This window comes from Protopterus annectens, chromosome 7.part0 (genome assembly GCF_019279795.1).
Source record: "Protopterus annectens isolate FY-2018-M chromosome 7.part0, PAN1.0, whole genome shotgun sequence".
NCBI lineage: Eukaryota > Metazoa > Chordata > Ceratodontiformes > Protopteridae > Protopterus > Protopterus annectens.
Window position 1 is genome coordinate 722,350,726 of NC_056739.1, and position 6,691 is coordinate 722,357,416.

The 6,691-nt window shown below is 39.8% G+C and overlaps 1 protein-coding gene across 3 annotated transcripts in view; it reads right to left on the reverse strand.

The window, feature by feature from the left end:
* Positions 1-4,689, reverse strand: part of PPCDC (phosphopantothenoylcysteine decarboxylase) — a 1,155,725-nt gene extending 1,151,036 nt beyond the window's left edge. For 2 of the 3 annotated variants that reach the window (XM_044077243.1, XM_044077242.1), the window contains exon 1: positions 4,530-4,689. The gene's annotated coding sequence lies outside the window, so the exon portion shown is untranslated. The remainder of the gene's footprint in view (positions 1-4,529) is intronic. The other variant, XM_044077244.1, reaches the window with a different exon arrangement.
* Positions 4,690-6,691: the final 2,002 nt, after the last annotated feature.

The window sequence follows — 6,691 nt, forward strand, 5'->3', positions numbered from 1 at the left end:
ATAAGGATTGTTTATGAATTTTGAAATGTCTATGAAGTTTTATTTTATGTCATAGATAGTATGATTTATTTTAATGTTTTCTATGTTAATAAAGGAAATGACGTTATAGGGTAATTTTCTCTGATTGGCAATAATGTTTTTAAATGTTTCAAAGTGTTTCAGTACTCAGTATGTTATGGTCTGAAGAAGCAAATGTGAATGCGCTTACCGTCTGACTGCACAATAAACCTTTTATGTTTTACGTCTACATTGGAATATTGGAACTTTCTATTCTGAACGCATTTACAAATCTGTATGGTTGCTGACGGTGGATTTCTTATTTTTATCATATATATATACATATATATATATATATATATATGTATGCACACACACATACATATATATATATATATATATATATATATATATATACATACATGCACACACACACACACATATTGTATAGTGCAGATGCAACTCAAATTCTCTAAGCCAGTATATATGAGAGTTAAGACTTCATTGTGTAATACACTAATGCCCCCACACCCCTGCATTTATCATTCAAAGCTGAATGATATATCAGGCCAAACAGGCCCTTCTTTAATATATTTCTGGAGCCCATATATCAGGCCAAATTGGCCCTTCTTTAATATGTTTCTACAACCTCTCTAGAGTTTCTATTCCTTCACCTCCTGTTACAGGTTCATAGGTAAGTACTAGGCTAATTGTCCTTGAAGGCCATTTTAAGCCTAGCCAATTCCTCTTTATGTGCTTAAAATAAAAGATATAATTTGTTTATAAATTTGCCTTATCCATCCCATAGTCGATAATTATATATTACTAATGATAATAACTGGGATCATATCACAGATAATTTGGAGATGACTCATGCATGGGATTAAGCATCTGTTTGATGTATCTGTCCATTAGTAGTACAGGGGACAGTCCTGGGGCATATTTTCTGTTTCCTATCCACAGCTCTAAGATGGAGTTGAAAATGGACAAGGATAAACTTTGTTTTCTATGGATGGGGAGTCTGTTTCATGACAGCGGTTTCCTCTGCGATATATACCTGTTCCTCCAAACTGTTCTGTTAATGTTGCAGAACAGGTTTAGATCCCTTGACCAAGTATTCATAATGTCATTTTACTTGGTGATGTGCAGTACATCTATAAGTAATGAGTCAGAGGATGCCTTGTATGCCAGACAATCATCACCTCTTAGCAGTCTGTAGGATACCAAGTATAGTAACAGGGCTTTGAGCTGGTCTATGTAGGATGTGTTGTTTAGGCCTCGTATCCTTTTAATATCCTTTTAATAAGGTAACTCTCTGGGCATTCCAGTTGTTGCATGTGTCTGAACAGATACCAAGTGGGGGGGGGGGCATTATATTCAATGACAGGTCTAATGAGGGATGAGTGAAAGGGGACAATCACATCCCTAGATCTAGAGACAATCACATCCCTAGATATAGAGACAATTCCTTTGTTTATAAGTTGTGCAATACAGAATGACTTTCTTACAACAGACACATGTTGGTCAAAATATAAAATCACTGTCCACATAAAGTTCCAAGTCCTGAATAACTGAGCAACTCAGGGGGTGGTAGCTTCCTTAATGACTTCCCAAAGAATATAACAATGCTTTTTTTGGGGGGGGGGCATTTAATTTCAGGCCATGATTTTGACACCAATTATTTATTTGAGATAAACCTTCCTGCAGGATGGATAAGTCATTTGGAGATTCAATGACTGCTCTTAGCTAGCAGTCATCTGCAAACTTGCCCGAGCCCTTTGTTAGTGACTTTTATTTCAGAATATCCAAAATGGAAGCCAAGCACTCTCCAGCTACTACCAGAATAGCTGGTCAAGACTTGCACCACACCACATGGAACACATAGCCCTCCAGAAAACACACCAGCACTGCCTTCATATAAAAACATAAACCACACAGCCACCTTCGCAGAGGCTCTCAATAAAAATCTACCCAAACAGCAGAGACCTCCAAGACAGAAATCGCTCAACCACCACAGCACAACACTAATCACGAGACACAACTCTCCTAAACAGTGTGCCTCTCGCCAAAGCCCCTAAGGCAAAACAGCATGCCCAACACACTACTCATAGGTGACTCAATAGTGAGGCACACTGATGTCCCACTCACTAGGTTGAAAAAGGAGAAAGTAACAGTCAGCTGTCTGTCAGGTGCCAGGATCCACCACATAACACATGCACTCAGGTCCCTCAACAACAGGTACAAATATGACTCTATCATTGTACATGTGAGTGTCAATGACCTGAGACGTACCTCCCTGGACTACATGAAAAGAGACATGGAGGAGCGATTATGTAGCCCTGGTGGATAAGACCCTAGCCCTGAGCAACCACCTACCATCACCCAGAAAGATACCACAGTACAAGCAGAAAATGACTGATTTCAACAAATGACTAACTTTCTGGTGTCATTCTAAGGGAATCCAGTATCTGTCTGCCTGGGATGACATGACTGACAGACCTCGATGCTTTGCCAGAGATGGCCTGCATCTGTCACCCCTGGGCTTCTGGATACTGGCCAAGGCTCTTGCCACCCCTATAGTGTCTTTTTTAGCAGGTGTTCCAAAGACCAAATTACCACTGTAACAGCTACAAACAAATGAAATCTGAGGGTCATGCTTCTCAATGCTAGAAGTCTAAATCTCAAAATGCAATCGCTCGAAGCACTCCTTAAAATGGAGAACATCGACATTTGTGCTGTAACTGAGACCTGGTTTAAGGCAGCAGAAAGCATCCCTACACTACCAGGCTATAACTCATTCCACACCTTTCGGCCCCAGAACTTGGACCGAAGCTCCAAAGGCGGTGGTGTTTCCATGTTCATAAGGGATGCACACACCTCCAGACTGGTAGCCCAACATAATGCATCAGAGATACTTCAGGTGCAGCTAACATTGGGTAAGACAGCGATTCAGGTCATAGCCTGCTATAGGTCCCCAACCATGTCCCAAGACTCACATTCCACGTTCCTAAGGACACTGGAGAATATCTGTCCCATATGGACAGACTCAAAAAATTCCAACTATTCTCTGTCTCATATCGCCTACTTAGAGGTGATCTCTGCTTGACTTACAAAGCCATGTCTGTCCCAGCTCTGTTAGAAATGCTACATCTAAAGAAATCCCAATCCCTCTGCACCACATGCTCCAGAGATCTCAACCTCATTACCACAATCAACAGAACAAGCTGGAGGGACAGGTTCATAACCCAGAGACTGCCCCTGCTATGGAATAGACTTCCCATACATGTCAAATGCACCTCACTGGGCCTCATCAAGAGAAATCTTGATGAGTGGAAAGGAAATAGAAAATTCACCCTAGGGATCACTTCAGTGGCTCTACTCGACAGAGGCACTGGGAACAAAGGTTGGATGGCACGATGCCAGGGTAATTCTATGGGCTAGGCTTGTAAAGGCTCCAGGGCCATTAGCCTAGTACACACCTATGAACCTATGAAAAGTAGAAGCCAAACAGGAGAGGACCCAGCACAGAACCATGTGTCTTTCAGCGACTATATTTACCACCATTTTAAAGCCTCCTGAATGTTATCAGCATAACTTGTTTTATACGCTTCTGGTACTTTGTAGATATGTATGTTCTTCAACCCAGGTCACAGCTGAAAAATGAGTCCTGACTGAATCAGCTAGTTTACGAATTTAATTAACAAGTGGTCAAATAAAAATACAAGTACACCAAGGATGCCTGCCTGCAGCCAACTAAACTGAGTTGACTATTTAAAATAATAACTCCCCAAAAGCATAATGTATATCCCAAAGTCACACCTGTCAACCTGCAAGCATTAAAAATCATCGCACTGCACACCTTTTAAATTACCCTAATTTTCAGGAATGTCCTAATTCTGTCCCAAATTTTGGCGCTGTTCCTCCTAATCTCGTCTACAACTGGTGACTATTGGAGAAAAGGTGTTGAAATACACGTAATTAATACCAACAGTTACAGTTGATTCACGTTCTCTTATTCTATCAAGTGTCAAGTTAATAGCACTAATTTTTTAAGTTCCTGATTATTTATGGATTTGTCCCAGAATCTGTTGAGATGTGTCCATGATTCATTGAGAGGTATGCAGCACCGGCCTCTAAAAATCATAACAGGTCAGGAAGAACAGCGCTATTTATTTTTCACAATAGAAGGTCTTTATATACTACACTATATGGTTAGTGGTAGTGAATCTTTGTACAGAGTTTTGGATTATGTATTTAATAATGTTACATACCCATAAGCAAATGTGACTTTACAAAGAACGGGTCTAAACCTGTCTGCAAAAATCATACAGAGAGGCATAAAATCTTAGTAAATTAAAGAGGTATGTTCAAAGCTCTCGTCGTAGTGCCATTTAAGGATTGGGGGGATTGATTCAAATGGAAAGTGTGACTAGAACCTATATGTACCAAGAAGTCAAAACACGTTAGACTTATTGCTGTAAAACCACGTTGCACAAGTAAAAATTACAATCCCGTATTTTTAAAAGACTTACGCGACTATGTCTTCAGCAGTAACATGCATCAAAAGCCCGTTACTTACATGCTTTTAAAACCATTTATCAAATTAATATATTGCTAACTGCAAATTTTCATACACTACACTTGAACTCAGTTAAAAACAAATACGTAAAACCGACAAATAGGTATTGATGTTGTTGTTATTGGTTAAATCCAACAGAAGTAACGCCCCTAAAAAACGTCTTGACGTTACGTAACGTAATATTGCTTGTTAAAGGTTGCGTTGTTGCATGATTATGATTGATGTGCCCGCTTTTTTGTGTTTTCTTTTCCTTTTTTCCTAACGGAAGTTTTGCAAATTGTTTTATAGTAGGATTAGAACGCAGTTTTATATTGCTATGGCTTATTGTTTTAACTAAGCCAGCATTTTTTTTAGTAACTCAAATCATTTTCCCCCAGGGTTTGTTCACGTCGCTGTTGATGACTTGTTTTGTGTTTTACTTCTTTGTTATACTTACAATTAATCGAAAAATGAGTAAAGCAATGAATGTTTAGCTCTTTAATTACGTTTCTGATGTGTCGGTAGCTTGTTGCCACCTTTGTGATGGTGAAAGGCAGCCTCTTATGTCATACCTCTCGACTGTCCCTGATTTTGACTCAAATTTTAACTCCATCCCTCTTAATCCCTCCTAAAACTATTGACTTGGAGTAAAGGTGGTGAATTACCCTTAATGAATAATGACAATAATTAAGAGTTATAAACTTCTTTTACTTCAAAAAATGTGCATATGCTCTGATTCTGTCAATGTTTCAAGTTAATAGCACTAATATTTTAAAAGTGTCCCTGATTCTGTTTAAATTTGTCCCCAATTGGTGAGTATGCTTTTTTTGTGTACTAGCAGTAGTGAGTAGGTACTAGGCTGTTGGTCCTAAGGCCTATATAAGCCTTGCCAAAAAGGCACCCTGCAGTTTTCCCTGGTACGCTGTAACATCTTGCCATAGTATGAATGTAACAGACAATTAACGGTAACGTAAGCTGTATAATACAAGTGGTGAGGGATGTCCAGTTAGTAGCGGAGTGGGAAAAGAATTAGACTCTTGGCACAATCAGAACCACCGACCCATTTTCACTAACGTCTACTATCTGGGTGACCCTGCCAGCCTACAGGCCATACCTCTCACCTCTTAGAGCAAGAAATCTGGACAAAGCCACAAATAACGGGGACAAAGGCCCCAAAACAGAGACACACTTAAAATATTGCTCTTATAAACTTAGATGATAGAAAAAACAGGCTTTACATTAGCTTGATTTTTCTGAAAGGGGAATCGCACCCACAGGCACATCATGGTTTGGTGTTTCCAACATTTTAACACCACTCTGGGACTATTTACAGGTTTTTCAATATTTTTAAACCTAATTTCTGAGTCTGACCATATGGGGTCTGGCATCTTGAAGTAATTCTGATCGTTTAGTCTGCCTTTTAAATATCCCAAATTGCAGTGCTCGTCTGTAAAAGTTACATAGTTTCATACTAGACTATTGGCCCTCGGGCCTATATAAGCCAAAAGGGTACCCTGGCTTTCGCCACCCAAGAAAATTATTTTCCTGTGCCCCTGTCAAGCAGAGCCACAGACTTGATTCCCGGGGTGAATTTCCTATTTCCCATCCAATCATCAAGATTTTTCTTGAAGAGTGCTAATGAGAAGCTCTGTTTGACATAGATAGGTAGTCTGTTCAGAGTATGGGAAGTCTCTGGGACAGGAATCTATCCCTCCAGCATGTTCTGTTTATTGTGGTAACAAGGTTTAGGTCCCCTAGAGCGTGTAGCTCGGAGGGATTGGGATTTCTTTAAGTGGAGCATGTCCAACAGCTCTGGATTTGACATAGCTTTGTATGTTAGGCAGAGATCACCTCTGAGTCGGCGATATGCAACGGAGTAAAGCTGAAGTTTTTTTGAGACGGTTTGCCAAGGGCATCTGTTTGAGGCCAGTAATCCTCTTTGTGAGGTATTTCTGCGGCCCTTCCAGTTGTAGATGTCTTGTGAGGTATATACCAAAAGGGACGTTGTACTCTGTAATGGGTCTAATGAGTGATGAGTAGATGGGAACAATTACCTCTTCTTTTCTAGATGAGAAGGCCTCTTTTTTCCTAAAGCTCCCGTCACTGCATTGATTTTATATATATACTGCTGTCTTT